Source organism: Mytilus trossulus, chromosome 4 (assembly GCF_036588685.1).
Source record: "Mytilus trossulus isolate FHL-02 chromosome 4, PNRI_Mtr1.1.1.hap1, whole genome shotgun sequence".
Classification (NCBI taxonomy): domain Eukaryota; kingdom Metazoa; phylum Mollusca; class Bivalvia; order Mytilida; family Mytilidae; genus Mytilus; species Mytilus trossulus.
The window spans coordinates 62391521-62410616 of record NC_086376.1 but is presented as its reverse complement, the minus strand read 5'-3'; the positions used below and the strand labels follow the sequence as shown (position 1 = coordinate 62410616).

General features: G+C 31.9%; 1 pseudogene; it reads right to left on the bottom strand.

The window, feature by feature from the left end:
- Window positions 1-451: 451 nt before the first annotated feature.
- The window catches only part of LOC134716726 (proteasome subunit alpha type-4-like), a 33249-nt pseudogene continuing 14604 nt past the window's right edge, over window positions 452-19096 (bottom strand).

Genomic DNA, 19096 nt, shown 5'->3' with positions numbered 1-19096 from the left:
CGTGATACCAATATACGACCAACATTTTTCAATTTTTGCGGTTGTATAAAAACAAAATATTTTGTACATAGCATATTCCCTAAAAAACTTTCACTGCCAATTACAGTCAATAAGCCCACAGGTTTCCATTTTTTTAAACTTATTTTTTAAACATATATTTTAGTATTTTTTAATATTCTTAATGAACATCTCAGGCAGGACATAGGTCACCATCACTATTTATTCAGGCAACTTTCATTAAAACACAATTTTCTTAATTTTTACATTTAGAATATTAAGGATAAATAAATATGCAGTGCAAATCTGTCTACAAATACTACAAACAAAGTGGTATTTTAAGTCAAGATAGCTGATGTCAGTACTTCGACTCAAATAGCTGGAGTCAATTTATCTATAGTTATCCTAGTTTAAACCCAGGGTGTATAATAAGGAATATCATAAAACATAATCAGAGATTTACAAAACAAAATTTAATGTAGTATTTATGAACATTCATGTTGTAAATAAACAAATGTTAAAGTCCAATAGCACTTATACAGTCACTATGACATCTTCTTCTGTTTCTTTACAGTTTCTGATGTATCTGAAAAACAAAAACAGTATTTGTTCAAAAATTTCATTACACTAAATTGATACCCCATACAGCAATCTAGTAATAAGAACACAATAATTAATGCTTGACTACATTTCTTGTTATGAATGAATTCATTTTGCACAGCTTTCCATGAAACTTTCACTTTTGAAAGAATTTATCCTGAATTTCTAATGTCAAAATACCAAAAAATAAAGTAATTTTAATCTTTTGCATTTATACACTAGTTAAAATGAAAGTGAACACACTAGAATGTCTTGTCTGCCTTCCCCCAAAACATAGATAAACTATATGTTGAAATTATTTGAGATTGCAGGTCTTGCACTGGTTTTAATTTTATACATTGATTAAAGAACCCAAGAAAATGAGGTCAAGATACATTGAATTGTGTCAGAATGTTTTTTTATGTCCTGATTTTTTTCTTTTTTTTCTTTATGTCAGTTTACAGATCAAGATTAAAAGACAGAGGGGTGAGATATCAAACAAAAGTAAACTTAAACTGTGTTGCTCACTTATCATGTTTACTGTGGAAGTGATTTCTTTTTTTAAATTGTCAGTTCTGTCACTGATAGGATAATGTGATATAAAAGTTATAAATAATCCAGCTTTTTTATCTTCTGCAATATGAAACAGATAGTTTACACTGCTGACTGATTATGCAGCATTTGTTCCAAGTGAATCAAGAAATATTTTATCACAATATACAAGTATGGACACAGACGCAAATTGTCACTGGGGTTAAAGGTCGTTACAAATGTATTGAAAGCTAGACTGGAAATGTGTATTAACAAATTGAGTTGATGTGTACATGTCTTCATTCAAATGCATTGACTGATAAAAAAGGGGGCTTCAACTTCTACCCCTCTCTATGAATTAGTTGTTTGAGTGTTTGAATATGGAGTTTGTTAATAAATAGCTGCACTCTAAGCGCATGATATGTCTTGATTCCTTTAAAGCTTGCTTAAAGGTTGAACTATTTTGTTTTGTACAATTATTAGTCTATTTGTTTTCTCATTTCATTTGTTTTATAAAAATTGTCATTTTAAGGTCTTTTATAGCTGACTGTGCTGTATGAGCTTTTGTCATTGTTGAAGGCTATTTGGGGACCTGTAGTTGTTAATCTTGTTTTAAATTTTGGAATGTAGCTGAAGTCAACAGACATAGACAATTCACCCAAGTTTTATAAAATGATGTGGAAGTGTTTATGTGAATAATTAAGATGGGAAATAAGGAAAGTGTCAAAGTGACAACAACCCAACCATAGAGTAGACAACAGATGAAGGCCTCCAATGGGTTTTCAATGTAGCCAGAAACTCCTGCACTTATAGCGTGTCCAAAAACTATAAAATCCCTTATTTTTTTTTAGCATATATAAAAATTCATAACACAGAATGTATAATCTGAAATTTATTACAATCAAAAGGGACCTTAGGTCAATAGTGTAAACAATTCCCCAAAGTTGAATTAAAGGTGATGGATGCATTTTTGTGTTATTGTTCAAAATTGGAAAATTCTCTATTTTTTAAGGATAAAATCTCTCTTCATAACATGGAAATGAAAATTCTAAAATTTATAAAATCAACGTGGAGCTAATGTCAATAGATATAAACATTTCAAAAAAGTTTCTTGAGAGTAGGGGGAAGTGTTTTCTAGTTATTGTCTGAAGTGTGGATGATGGACTGATAGACAACAGTATACTATAATATGTTGTGTGTGAGGCATTGGTATAATAAAATGGTTTTGAATGAATAATGATTAGAAACTGTTTAATGCAGTTATTGAGGGAATGACAGTGAAGAAATTGCTGAGATCAATGCGTTTGAATCCTAAGAATTCAATTTTTGTTGAAATGAAACAAAGTTCAATTTTTGGCCCTTTGGATCTTAATGTAGACCAATTTGAAAACGGGACAATCCTGTGCAATTGAATATTTCTGGCTATTGGCAATACTGTGCAATTGAAAATTTAATGCTATTGCGCAATATTGTGCAATTAGATATTTCTTGCTATTGTGCAATACTGTGCAATTAAACATTTCTTGATATTGCACAATACTGTGCAATTGGAGATTTCTTGCTAGTGTGCAATACTGTGCAATTGAACATTTCTTGCTATTGAACAATACTGTGCAATTGAAGATTTCTTGCTATTGCAGAATACTGCGCAATTGAAAATTTCTTGCTATTGCACAATACTTAGTATAATAATTTTTGACCACGATTTGGACCAACTTGAAAACTGGGCCCATAATTAAAAATCTAAGTACATGTTAAGACTCACCATATCAAAGAACCCCAAGAATTCAATTTTTATTAAAATCAAGCTTATTTTAATTTTGGACCCTTTGGACTTTAATGTAGACCAATTAGAAAACAGGACCTAAAATTAAGAATTTGGACATGGTTAGATTTGGCATATCAAAGAAGCACAATACCGTAATTCATTTTTTTGATGAAATCAAACAAAGTTTAATTTTGGCCCCTTATTCCTTGGGACCAAAACTCCAAAATTAATCCAAACCTTCCTTTTGTGGTCATAAACCTTTATAGATTTCTATTAACTTATACTAAAGTTATTGTTCAAAAACCAAGAAAAATGCTTATTTGGGGCCTGTTTTTGGCCCCTAAATCCTACACTGTTGGAATCAAAATTACCAAAATCTATCCCAACCCTCCTTATGTGGCCATAACCCTTCTGTTTACCAATACTTAAGTTATAGAGCAAAAACCAAGAACAATGCTAATTTGGCCCCTTATTCCTAAACTGTTGAGACCAAAATACCCCAAATCAATCCCACACTTCCTTTCATGGTCATAAATCTTGTGTCTAAATTTCATATATTTCTATTTTACTTTTACTGAAGTTAGAGTGCGAAAACCGAATGTCTTTGGATGAAGACGATGATGCCAACGTGATACCAATGTACAACCAAAAAGTTTTCAATTTTTGCGGTTGTATAAAAATGATCTCAAATCAAATTTTTAATGGAGTTTGCAACAGTAATTATTCAACTACTCATTTTAATACATCATAAAGTATTAAAGTGTAAATGTCATACAGTCATGGTGATGATGCCTCCGCTAGCATATAACGTTATAAAGGTACATAAATCAAGAACTGTAAAAGTGAAGCTGCTAAAAATTGAACTTAAACCGAGTTCAGAGGTACCGGTAATAAGCATTGTATACACATTTCACTAAATTTAGTTGAGACAAACTTGAGAAATTTTTCCATTTGTGAAAGGAGATAACCCTAGAAAGATAATCAAAGTGCTTGTAATCACTGAATGGCTATTAAAGACTGCTTAAATTTATCAGTTGGTAGTAAAGTGAATTTTGCATTGTATATTGTATATATAGCATTATTTTAAGTCGATTCAACTTCTATTCTGGACAGAGAAAGATAACTCCAATTTTCAAAGAAGATTTCATAAAGCAATGGTTTTAGGTGATATTAATTCAACAACCATTCTGGACAAAGAAAGATAACTCCAAAATATTGTCTTGAATCTACAAAAATGTTTATTTTGGGCCCCCAATTCCTCTACTGTTTGCCCCATAACCAACAAAATAGACCCCAAACTTCTACTTATGGTATTAAATATTATGGTACAGTTTCAGAACAATTGAAATACTTATACACAACTTTTTGTACTGACACAAGATTAATGTGTGTATTGGGCACCTTTGGAACCCTTATTCATAAACCTTAGAGACTATATATATATAACCGCCCCAAAACAATCCCAAGCTTCCTTTCATGATTATAAATATTATGTTATAATTTAATGGCTTCCTTTTTACTTATACTGAAGTTATTATCTGGAAACCATCCGTCTTGGGAAGACGACGACAGGATACCTACATGTATTTCAACTGCAAAAATTTCTGTGGTTGTATAAAAATTTCAAATATTATCACAATATACAAGTATGGACACAGACGCAAATTGTCAGTGGGGTTAAAGGTCGTTACAAATGTATTGAAAGCTAGATTGGAAATGTGTATTAACAAATTGAGTTGATGTGTACATGTCTTCATTCAAATGCATTGACTGATAAAAGGGGGGGGGGGCTTCAACTACCACCCCTCTCTGTGGATTAGTTGTTTGAGTGTTTGAATATGGAGTTTGTTAATAAATAGCTGCACTGTAAGCGCATGATATGTCTTGATTCCTTTTAAGCTTGCTTAAAGGTTGAACTATTTTGTTTTGTACAATTATTAGTCTATTTGTTTTCTCATTTCATTTGTTTTATATTTGTCATTTTAAGGTCTTTTATAGCTGACTGTGCTGTATGAGCTTTTGTCATTGTTGAAGGCTATTTGGGGACCTGTAGTTGTTAATCTTGTTTTAAATTTTGGAATGTAGCTGAAGTCAACAGACTTAGACAATTCACCCAAGTTTTATAAAATGATGTGGAAGTGTTTATGTGAATAATTGAGATGGGAAATGAGGAAAGTGTCAAAGTGACAACAACCCAACCATAGAGTAGACAACAGCTGAAGGCCTCCAATGGGTTTTCAATGTAGCCAGAAACTCCTGCACTTATAGGTGTCCAAAAACTATAAAATCCCTTCTTTTTTTTAGCATATATAAAAATTCATAACACAAAAATGTATAATCTGAAATTTATTACAATCAAAAGGGACCTAAGGTCAATAGTGTAAACAATTCACCAAAGTTTAATTAAAGGTGATGGATGCATTTTTGTGTTATTGTTCAAAATTGGAAAATTGTCTCTTTTTTAAGGATAAAATCTCTCTTCATAACATGGAAATGAAAATTCGAAAATTTATAAAATCGATGTGGAGCTTATGTCAATAGATATAAACATTTCAACAAATGTTTTTGAAAGTAGGGGGAAGTGTTTTCTAGTTATTGTCTGAAGTGTGGATGATGGACTGATAGACAACAGTATACTATATTATGTTGTGTGTGAGACATTGGTATAATAAAATGGTTTCGAATGAATAATGATTAGAAACTGTTTAATGCAGTTATTGAGGGAACAACAGTGAAGAAATTCCTGAGATCAATGCGTTTGAATCCGAAGAATTCAATTTTTGTTGAAATGAAACAAAGTTCAATTTTTGACCCTTTGGATCTTAATGTAGACCAATTTGAAAAAGGGACAATCCTGTGCAATTGAATATTTCTTGCTATTGTGCAATACTGTGCAATTAAAAATTTCTTGCTATTGCACAATACTGTGCAATTGGAGATTTCTTGCTATTGTGCAATACTGTGCAATTGAACATTTCTTGCTATTGAACAATACTGTGCAATTGAAGATTTCTTGCTATTGCAGAATACTGCACAATTGAAAATTTCTTGCTATTGCACAATACTTAGTATAATAATTTTTGACCCCGGATTTGGACCAACTTGAAAACTGGGCCCATTATCAAAATCTAAGTACATGTTAAGACTCACCATATCAAAGAACCCCAAGAATTCAATTTTTAATAAAATCAAGCATATTTTAATTTTGGACCCTTTGGACTTTAATGTAGACCAATTAGAAAACAGGACCTAAAATTAAGAATTTGGACATGGTTAGATTTGGCATATCAAAGAAGCACAATACCGTAATTCATTTTTTTAATGAAATCAAACAAAGTTTAATTTTGGCCCCTTATTCCTTGGGACCAAAACTCCAAAATTAATCCAAACCTACCTTTTGTGGTCATAAACCTTTATAGATTTCTATTAACTTATACTAAAGTTATTGTTCAAAAACCAAGAAAAATGCTTATTTGGGGCCTGTTTTTGGCCCCTAAATCCTACACTGTTGGAACTAAAATTACCAAAATCTATCCCATCCCTCCTTATGTGGCCATAGACCTTATGTTAAAATATCATAGATTTCTGTTTACCAATACTTAAGTTATAGAGCAAAAACCAAAAACAATGCTAATTTGGCCCCTTATTCCTAAACTGTTGAGACCAAAATACCCCAAATCAATCCCACCCTTCCTTTCATGGTCATAAATCTTTTGTCTAAATTTCATATATTTCCATTTTACTTTTACTGAAGTTAGAGTGCGAAAACCGAATATCTTTGGATGATACCAATGTACAACCAAAAAGTTTTCAACTTTTGCGGTTGTATAAAAATGATGTCAAATCAAATTTTTAATGGGGTTTGCAACAGTAATTATTCAACTACTCATTTTAATACATCATAAAGTATTAAAGTGTAAATGTCATACAGTCATGGTGATGATGCCTCCGCTAGCATATAATGTATAAAGGTACATAAATCAAGAACTGTAAAAGTGAAGCTGCTAAAAATTGAACTTAAACCAAGTTTAGAGGTACCGGTAATAAGCATTGTATACACATTTCACTAAATTTAATTGAGACAAACTTGAGAAATTTTTCCATTTGTGAAAGGGGATAACCCTAGAATGATAATCAAAGTGCTTGTAATCACTGAATGGCTATTAAAGACTGCTTAAATTTATCAGTTGGTAGTAAAGTGAATTTTGCATTGTATATTGTATATATAGCATTATTTTAAGTCGATTCAACTACTATTCTGGACAGAGAAAGATAATTCCAATTTTCAAAGAAGATTTCATAAAGCAATGGTTTTAGGTAATATTAATTCAACAACCATTCTGGACAAAGAAAGATAACTCCAATTTATTGTCTTGAATCTACAAAAATGTTTGTTTTTGGCCCTCAATTCCTCGACTGTTTGCCCCATAACCCACAAAATAGACCCCAAACTTCTACTTATGGTATTAAATATTATGGTACAGTTTCAGAACAATTGAAATACTTATACACAACTTTTTGTACTGACACAAGATTAATGTGTGTATTGGGCACCTTTGGAACCCTTATTCATAAACCTTAGAGACTATATATATATAACCGCCCCAAAACAATCCCAAGCTTCCTTTCATGATTATAAATATTATGTTATAATTTAATGGCTTCCTTTTTACTTATACTGAAGTTATTATCTGGAAACCATCCGTCTTGGGAAGACGACGACAGGATACCTACATGTATTTCAACTGCAAAAATTTCTGTGGTTGTATAAAAATTTCAAATATTATCACAATATACAAGTATGGACACAGACGCAAATTGTCAGTGGGGTTAAAGGTCGTTACAAATGTATTGAAAGCTAGATTGGAAATGTGTATTAACAAATTGAGTTGATGTGTACATGTCTTCATTCAAATGCATTGACTGATAAAAGGGGGGGGCTTCAACTACCACCCCTCTCTGTGGATTAGTTGTTTGAGTGTTTGAATATGGAGTTTGTTAATAAATAGCTGCACTGTAAGCGCATGATATGTCTTGATTCCTTTTAAGCTTGCTTAAAGGTTGAACTATTTTGTTTTGTACAATTATTAGTCTATTTGTTTTCTCATTTCATTTGTTTTATATTTGTCATTTTAAGGTCTTTTATAGCTGACTGTGCTGTATGAGCTTTTGTCATTGTTGAAGGCTATTTGGGGACCTGTAGTTGTTAATCTTGTTTTAAATTTTGGAATGTAGCTGAAGTCAACAGACTTAGACAATTCACCCAAGTTTTATAAAATGATGTGGAAGTGTTTATGTGAATAATTGAGATGGGAAATGAGGAAAGTGTCAAAGTGACAACAACCCAACCATAGAGTAGACAACAGCTGAAGGCCTCCAATGGGTTTTCAATGTAGCCAGAAACTCCTGCACTTATAGGTGTCCAAAAACTATAAAATCCCTTCTTTTTTTTAGCATATATAAAAATTCATAACACAAAAATGTATAATCTGAAATTTATTACAATCAAAAGGGACCTAAGGTCAATAGTGTAAACAATTCACCAAAGTTTAATTAAAGGTGATGGATGCATTTTTGTGTTATTGTTCAAAATTGGAAAATTGTCTCTTTTTTAAGGATAAAATCTCTCTTCATAACATGGAAATGAAAATTCGAAAATTTATAAAATCGATGTGGAGCTTATGTCAATAGATATAAACATTTCAACAAATGTTTTTGAAAGTAGGGGGAAGTGTTTTCTAGTTATTGTCTGAAGTGTGGATGATGGACTGATAGACAACAGTATACTATATTATGTTGTGTGTGAGACATTGGTATAATAAAATGGTTTCGAATGAATAATGATTAGAAACTGTTTAATGCAGTTATTGAGGGAACAACAGTGAAGAAATTCCTGAGATCAATGCGTTTGAATCCGAAGAATTCAATTTTTGTTGAAATGAAACAAAGTTCAATTTTTGACCCTTTGGATCTTAATGTAGACCAATTTGAAAAAGGGACAATCCTGTGCAATTGAATATTTCTTGCTATTGTGCAATACTGTGCAATTAAAAATTTCTTGCTATTGCACAATACTGTGCAATTGGAGATTTCTTGCTATTGTGCAATACTGTGCAATTGAACATTTCTTGCTATTGAACAATACTGTGCAATTGAAGATTTCTTGCTATTGCAGAATACTGCACAATTGAAAATTTCTTGCTATTGCACAATACTTAGTATAATAATTTTTGACCCCGGATTTGGACCAACTTGAAAACTGGGCCCATTATCAAAATCTAAGTACATGTTAAGACTCACCATATCAAAGAACCCCAAGAATTCAATTTTTAATAAAATCAAGCATATTTTAATTTTGGACCCTTTGGACTTTAATGTAGACCAATTAGAAAACAGGACCTAAAATTAAGAATTTGGACATGGTTAGATTTGGCATATCAAAGAAGCACAATACCGTAATTCATTTTTTTAATGAAATCAAACAAAGTTTAATTTTGGCCCCTTATTCCTTGGGACCAAAACTCCAAAATTAATCCAAACCTACCTTTTGTGGTCATAAACCTTTATAGATTTCTATTAACTTATACTAAAGTTATTGTTCAAAAACCAAGAAAAATGCTTATTTGGGGCCTGTTTTTGGCCCCTAAATCCTACACTGTTGGAACTAAAATTACCAAAATCTATCCCATCCCTCCTTATGTGGCCATAGACCTTATGTTAAAATATCATAGATTTCTGTTTACCAATACTTAAGTTATAGAGCAAAAACCAAAAACAATGCTAATTTGGCCCCTTATTCCTAAACTGTTGAGACCAAAATACCCCAAATCAATCCCACCCTTCCTTTCATGGTCATAAATCTTTTGTCTAAATTTCATATATTTCCATTTTACTTTTACTGAAGTTAGAGTGCGAAAACCGAATATCTTTGGATGATACCAATGTACAACCAAAAAGTTTTCAACTTTTGCGGTTGTATAAAAATGATGTCAAATCAAATTTTTAATGGGGTTTGCAACAGTAATTATTCAACTACTCATTTTAATACATCATAAAGTATTAAAGTGTAAATGTCATACAGTCATGGTGATGATGCCTCCGCTAGCATATAATGTATAAAGGTACATAAATCAAGAACTGTAAAAGTGAAGCTGCTAAAAATTGAACTTAAACCAAGTTTAGAGGTACCGGTAATAAGCATTGTATACACATTTCACTAAATTTAATTGAGACAAACTTGAGAAATTTTTCCATTTGTGAAAGGGGATAACCCTAGAATGATAATCAAAGTGCTTGTAATCACTGAATGGCTATTAAAGACTGCTTAAATTTATCAGTTGGTAGTAAAGTGAATTTTGCATTGTATATTGTATATATAGCATTATTTTAAGTCGATTCAACTACTATTCTGGACAGAGAAAGATAATTCCAATTTTCAAAGAAGATTTCATAAAGCAATGGTTTTAGGTAATATTAATTCAACAACCATTCTGGACAAAGAAAGATAACTCCAATTTATTGTCTTGAATCTACAAAAATGTTTGTTTTTGGCCCTCAATTCCTCGACTGTTTGCCCCATAACCCACAAAATAGACCCCAAACTTCTACTTATGGTATTAAATATTATGGTACAGTTTCAGAACAATTGAAATACTTATACACAACTTTTTGTACTGACACAAGATTAATGCTTGTTTTGGGCACCTTTAGAACCCTTATTCATAAACCTTAAGGACTATATATATATAACCGCCCCAAAACAATCCCAAGTTTCCTTTTATGATTATAAATATTATGTTATAATTTAATGGCTTCCTTTTTACTTATACTGATGTTATTATCTGGAAACCATCCGTCTTAGGAAGACGACAACAGGATACCTACATGTATTTCAACTGCAAAAATTTCTGTGGTTGTATAAAAATTTCAAATATGTACAATGAAATATAGTTTCAAAATTGATAAGCCTAGATAGGCCTTATAATTTGTTTCCCACATAGTTGAAGGACCATTTACACTCAGGACCGAGTCATAAGTAGGCAGTACAGTCTACAGATGTATTTAAACAACCTAGCATCATATTGCTAGTAGTGGGAGTAGCATTCTCGGGTAAATTTGTTCTTTTTTTTTCTAATATGTTTGGTTCAAATCAAAATAGAATGCTTTTATCTCCCCAATACTTACATTGTAAATAGAGGTGGTACTACTTTGACACATCCTTGTACATGAGAGTTTTCTGTCAAATCTTTATTTCACAAAGAATGAATTGCATAACAATGAACTGAGCTCAAAGCAAAGTACTTTAATAATACACTTAGACAAAGAGCTAAATCCAGTGATATACATGTACTTTGTACTACAGGTCCTTCATTAACATCCATTGTCCAAAACCATATCTCAACGACATTCCATACTACATGGTTGGATTCGGAAGTCCTGAAAAAGACATGATTTTTTTTAACATATTTTAAGTATATATATACGCAAGTTAAAACTTTCTTGTTGTATAATCATTTCGTATCTAGCAACTATCAATTTGCTTAATGCACATATTGATATATGTTGAGTGTACCTCTGTTGGAAATAAGAACACACAAACCTCCACCTAGTTTTAGTCAATGGACAAAACATTCAAAACTATAAAATATTATAGATCTAAGACTTGTCAGTGTCTATTTACCATTGCCACTGAATCAGTGATATATGTATTGTACACATAATTAATTATTATAAACATGCAAGACTAAAATTATAAAGTACATACATGTTTGTATATAAGACTAAAACTGACATTCAGTCTTTACAATATCTTCATTCCCAAAGTCATTTTCAAATCTGACTTCATGGTAAAATAAGATTCCATATCTACAACCAATTAAAAGGAAAAAAGACTAGCATTTAAATCCGATTTCTAAAATGGAAGCTAGGTCACCATGGAACTTAAAACTAAAAAAAATCAAACAATATATCTGATATATTTCAAATGCATGTACATGAAATAATATAAATCTCTAAAATTCAACATATTGTTCTCTTTTTCATCTTCTGTTAGATACTGTATATCCAGTGGCGGATCCAGAAATTTTCTTAAGTGGGGGCCCACTGAATGACCTGAGAGGGGGCTCCCTCAAGTCATGATTCAGTGATTCCCTATATAAGCAACCAAATTTTTTCTCAAAAAGCAGCCCCCACCCCTAAATCTGCCTCTGATATCAACCTCCAGATGTCTTTCAATTACATTCAGTTTAGTGTGGGTTGATCTTTGATTGTTGTACATGTTACAACCAGATTCCCGGCAGGGGGCAACTTTGTAAGACCGCAGAGGTTCAAGCTTAGATTTTGAAATAAGGCGGAAAATGTAACCTTTTCAATTTATAAAACAGGTTCAACATCATTTCTATACATATATGAACATATTCTAAATTGTGGACACACCTTCATTAAATATTCTAATTCAATAAGTGGAGGAGATCAAATTAAAAAGTTGCAATGGTTAAATACTCCAATCACAGTCTTTCCTGCTAAAATCTCATGTGTAGAATGTGATAAACGGTTTTTTGGTCTATATATTGTCCTTGATATTGAGGTTATTTTGACACAGCAAAATATAAAGAAAATGTAAACTATGATCTGGAAATTGACTTCGTTTTCCCAAAATAAGCCCACTTAAACTGAACTTTAAATGCAAAAGACCTCTAAATGGCTAACAGATATTGCTATATAAAAGAATAGTCCTTGATTATACATGTACATGATATTAAAGAATTCATGAAATTTACACTGATTCTGTCAGTTGAATGGACTAGAATGAGATAAGTTATATACATGATAGACTAGTGTTGGATAATCGGTTGAAATTACCAACCGATTATCTATTACAATCGGTTGACAGCAACCAACCGACTATCGGTTATAATCGGATCATTACACCTTGCCCTCTTTTTTTAAAAGAAATCATGCATTTAGTCTCATTGTACTTGTCTAATGTGTATATCCATATCATTGCAGAGTTTATATATTCATATTTGATCTTTTGTTTCCATTTTATATTCTGGCGTACTACTAAATTATAATTCTGGTACCTGTGATAATTATATATTTAGCAGTTAAAACAATGAACTAATAAGAATCGAGATTCATATTGAACATATTTTATCTCATAATTACCAACAGTGACACTAACATTTCTAAATTTCAATGGTGAAACTCACAAAAAAAATTCAATAACATAGCTGTATGAACATTTGAATGCTTCAAATTAGGAAAAGATATATAAAGTTTTTTTAACTTTAAGAAATTTAAAATTACCAGAAAAAAATTAAACACTGCATTTGCATTTCACAGTATACATGGGTATTAACTATTAAGCCAATGTCTGTTAATTCGTGTAGAACGCTTTTATTACTTTTGTAATCATTATTTTCTTTCAATTGTGTCATTCGTGCGTCTGAAGTTATAATTGCAAGAATGCGGAATTTTTACATAGTTGAACCGTATCCGATTCGTGATTTTTATATTTTTATAAATGGCGGACAAATTTCGGAAAATTTTACAAAAGTAAACGATGTTTGGCAAGCAATCTGGAAATGAATATGACGTTTTTGATGCTACAAATGGATAACACATTAATAAAAGGCAACTTGCAACAGGTTTTAATGAAGCAACGGAATTATTTTGTCTAAAATCAGAATTATTTGTACGCTCTCAAGTAACAAGTACCGGTATTGAAAGAAAGTATTTCATACACAGTTATTAATCTTAAATACCATTCCATCAATCTGCAATGATTTTTGCCACGTTTATAAAGAAGGAAATTAGTTATTTATTTAATTATAGGATGTTTGACATTGTTAATGTCATCGACTGATATTTTTTGTTAATATTGTTTGACTGCGCATATATGAAATGCAAACAATAAACGGACCGGAAGTTGACAAGCTCAAAGTCCGGAAACTTTAACGACAATCGATTGAACAAAATCCCAATCGATTATCGACATCGCCAGTCCCAACCAACTGATTTCCGACTTATTCCGATCATCGGAACAACACTATGATAGACATAAAGGTTTTTTCCAACAGTTGTGGTTGTATTTTATGGATGATATATTTATGTATATACATGTATTTAAATCATTGGCTCTTCAACCAATGATATTTTACAATATCGATTATTTATTTATTTTTCTAATGTTGGTATTTTTCAGCATACTAAAAATGTTTTAACACAACACGAGCACAAGGTTGATAGGGTGTCCTCACACAGGGTTTCCGCTGGCGGTCCCCATTTTCCCAATTTGCGAAAAAATAATACTTGTGGCGATAAAAATTCGTCATTTGCTGAAGAATTTGGCGAAAGAAATATATAGAAAGATTTATTTTCCTCCTTCTTGTTTATTTACTTTTTTCGAGTTTCTCTGACTTTAACTTATCAGACAATACTCGGAATTCACCTTGACGTCATTAAGATTTTGACAGAAAATCAATTATCAGCTAATTGCAATTTACAGCTATCGACAACCAAGGACTAATTAATAAAGGTGTTGATTGAATTGTTTGACAAAATGATATGGTTGAATGGCTTCCACTAAATGTCACATACAGGAGTTATTTACCACTTTTCGACTCACGTGTTTGAAGAACTCTTTTGACGTCTCCTCTCCATGTAAAGATAGTTTAGAAAAGAAAGCTGTTGTTGTGACAATAAATGTTAAAGGGCAAGAAAAATCTACGATTTAAAACTTGAATTATCCTTTGACTTTGATATAAGTAATTGATCAGGGAGACTACTATAAAGTCGTTTGAGTGACACGCGTGGTTATGAAGAAAGGGGGGGGGGGGAGGAATGCATTCTGGCGTCACAATTTCAAATGACATAGGATAACATATGATCTGTCCATATACATGCATGAGGGTAGAAATTGGGGTATCTTATTGAAGTATTCTTGCAAAATGAAGATTAAACAGTAATTCTTAGACATGACCATAAAAGAAGGGGATAGGACCTTTATTGGGACTCCGGGATCGGGTGTTTTTAAGCTCGGGATTATCCCCCCTCATAAAATGTACACTTTTTTCAAGACGATTAAAAAATCAGCTGAATTTGACAAATCACACTATTTGTTTTCCAAAAATAACTGTAATTGGATGGGGGTTCTGTGTATTCACATTATTTGAACAACTCTCCTTGGGCCGAGAAAAAAAAATCTGTGTTTCAGGTAACCTGACCGACCCTGTGTTTTAGCCCCGACCCTAACTTTTTTATTGGATCTTTCAAAAAAAAAAAAAATAATAATTATCAACCGACCCTGTTTTTGACACAGGCTTCTGATAAATGACATAATATTTTTTCTCTCTTGCTTCCTCTTGCATAGAAAGCCAGTAAAACATTTTATTAATGTCAAAAGGTATTCCAAATAGGTTAAAATTCAAGAAATTTGCACAGCAGGTGCTTCAAAAACATTGCAAATGGCCCAAGACCACAATTAATGACCCCGCTTTTCGTTGTTCCTTTTAATTAGTGTATTTTTCCTTAATTTTTATTCTTTCCCTTCCCCACTCATTTCTTAAGATTTTATTCCGTGGAAATGAAAGATGAGAGGTAAAATAATTTTTTGGATGTTGTATTTAAACTCATTTTGATATGGAATGAGTGATTAGGCCAAGTGCAAAAAGTTCATATTTACAGTTTTCGGAACATCTCTTGACTTGTCCATAGGGGTATGGATGTATATTGGCTAAATTTGTAAAAGTGATTGCTTCAATCTTTCTGAATATTGGATATATTTTTGGACTAGTGCTATACATAAAGACACACAAAAAATTTGACAAAAGTGCATGGTGCAGTTTTTTTAATGATACAAAATGTTCTAAAGAAATGATAGAGAAATTAATAGTGGTCTGTGGCCAAATGGCACACTTCCCGTTTTTGAAACTAATTATGGATCCGGACTTGGAAAAAACATGATAAATACTCAATAACTCAAATATGAAATTTTGAATCATCACCAAAAAGTATACAGATATTAAGATTAATGTAACTAAGAAGTGTTTAAAGTTTTAAGCCATTATCAAGAATTGTTTTTGAGATACAGTGTGACATGTGAAAAAAACACCCCCCTGTTTAAGTTACAATGTGCCGTAACTCAAAAAGTTTTAATCTTATTTTCACCAAAAAGTATACAGATCATGTGACCATCATAAGAAACAACTATATTAAGTTTCATGAAATTTGGATAAGTCGTTCTCAAGTTATGGTGCCACATGTTTACGCTGGACAGACAGACGGACACCTGACATTTGTATACCATAATACGTCCCGTCTTTGACGGACGTATAAAAAGCAGTACAAAGAATAAAGTTTTATAACTTCTTAATGTCATATCCAATATTTATCAAAACCTAAAGGGGAGTTACATGTATCTTACTTCCTATATTTTTTCGTGGATGTCAATACACCTAATCGCTATATATTCCATACCGGATAAATTCTAAAATTACACAACTTTTTCATCCAGTTGAAGCTATCTGGGGGCCATTGAAACAATTCACCATGCACAATACTTTTTAATGAGACCCGTTTTAACTTATTGTAAATACTTTAAACAAAATAATTTTTTACTTCAATTTTCAATTTCGAAAAATAGTGGATCATACTCTATTAAAGTTTCTTGATGATCGCTTTCTAAAGTTTTTCCTCCCTCAGCTCTCTAGTAAAAAAAACTTTATTTTCAGTCGCATGACCCAAACAGAAAGTTGTACATACAGTGTATGACTGTTTTTCCCAGATTGGACTAAATAGCGATAATTAAATAAAGTGTAATTTCCGGGATTGTTGAAAACTTGCATTTCATTTGTGGTTTTAACAATCCAGACAGACAAATAGCAATAAGGTGTTTAGGAAAACATGACCTAAAACCTCCTTCATATAAGACAAAAAACATGGGAACTCATACTGAATGGTCAAATGTGTGCAATATGAAAATTTCAGTTAAGATGGTAAAATCACAAATCAGCCGTTAATGTAAATGGACTTTAAGTATGACTTTGGAGCAAATTTAAAGGGAAATGACGGGGAAGGGGCAAATTAGCTCTCAAGGGGAGCAAATGCTGTTTAAATTGGTAAGTGGGTTTTAAATATAGAGGGAAAGTGGAGTCATCTTTTTTGACTTTAGTTACATGTAAATATAACTTATGAATGAATGAATGAATGAATGAATGAATGCCTTCTAATTCTATAGACTATTAAAAAAAACCCACACACAACTCGGAACTATTTCTAATTCACTTGGACTACTGATATGCAAACCTAAAAACAAAAACAAAAATATCATAAAATAGTGATTGAAAGATTCATAACACTTTGAAAGGATAATTCAGACACGTGACGTGTTACACGGGGAGCATGTTTGTTTACAAATAATAATGTCACATGATCGCGCACTGACCTCGCATGCTGCATCGCCCTTACAATTCACTAATACATGTACATAACCATTTTCATGCAAACATTCAACGTGAATGTGATTGGTTATCAAATAATACAAAAATAATGCATAAACCGTTGAAGAAGAAATTATTTCATCAAATAGATTGGATTTTCACTTTCGACACGAATAGGTCGAGTTGACATTCCTGTCATCGGAGATAGTATTGAGATAAATGGGATAAAACGGACCGTCAAAAAGGTCTAGAGAAGCACATCAGTAGAACCTTAACATAAATAAGTAATACTTACCAACATTTCTCTAATTGATAACATATAGAACTGAAATTTCACAAAAATACCGGTAAATAATTTTGTTGTGATGCTGGTAAATTGGCGCTAAATAAATATTCTTACTCCTATTGCTTCATGTAAAAAAAAATGTATAGAATTGAATTCGACTACAGTTCAGAATAAAAAAACGTGCATATGCAAAAGCCAGGTAATATGTTAATGATAAAGTGTGTATAAATTTTCGTAAACGAAGTTACCCGTATACTTCACCAAGAATTACATTTGAGCGCAAAGTTCTGTATGTGTGATAGATTTGGTTGGTTTATGTAACATAATTTAGACTGGGATCCTGGCTAATCTTGATCTTACGACGCGCAGCTAGATTGGGCCGGATCCCAGGCTAATGTAACATCGTAGAACTCAAGGTAACGGAATTTTTTGCGTTGCTATTAGATGATTGAGGCCATCTATTTTTATTGCGGGTTCCACATATTTAAATCGGAATTATAGAAAAAATGGAATGTTGTGAGCAGAATCAAAACAGAAATGATGAACACTGCAACATTTCCAGCAAAATATAAATAGGATGGAGGATCTGTGTATTCACATTATTTGTAAAACTCTCCTTATTCATGTGACGCGTGTGCTTTACATCGAGGCTTATTCTTTACATCGAGGCTTATTATGCTAATCATTGACGCCACAGTACTTCAACCAATCAGACAATGTTTATTTGGGGCATTCGATCGATTTTTACTCAGATTTTGGAATATTTCAATCGAAATTATAGAAAAATGGAATGTTGCTGGTACATATAAAATAGAAAATGATGAATACTTTTAGCTAAAGATAATTTGGATGGGGGTTCTGTGTATTCACATTATTTGCACAACTCTCCTTACTGATGCCATATTTTGGAATTTCTGTGACCTAAATGGTTCGCGAAAATTAATATTTTTATATATAGTATAGTAATAATAAATACTGTTTTGTTATCCCTGGAATAGCCTAGAAATAATATGTAATAAACAAAATCTTACAATGTGACTATGACTTCTCTTTCTTTTTATCTGCCTCAACCTTTGCTTCCTCAGCTTCATGAATTTTAATCAAATCTTCTACCTGTGCAGCAGGTAAGATTGTTATCTGTGTTTTGTTGTTCACTCTGGTCAATGTGGCGATTTCAACTGTTATGAGAAAAGAGAACATTTTGGTTAAAGAAAAGATAATATGGTACACCAAAAAAAAATAAATTACTGATTGTATGTATAATGGAATGCTAGTAACTGCTAGTAGTCCTTTGTTATTTTATGTTTTATTGTCATTTTGTTTAGTTTCTTTTGTTACCTCTATGTATTGACATCAGACTTGAACATCTCCTAAATTGAGTTTTACAATGTGTAATGTTGTGCATTTGTTTTTCCTAGTTGGCTAGATGTATAGGGAAAGGTTGAGATCTCAAAAAATATGTTTAACCCTGCTGCATTTTTACGCCCTGTCCCA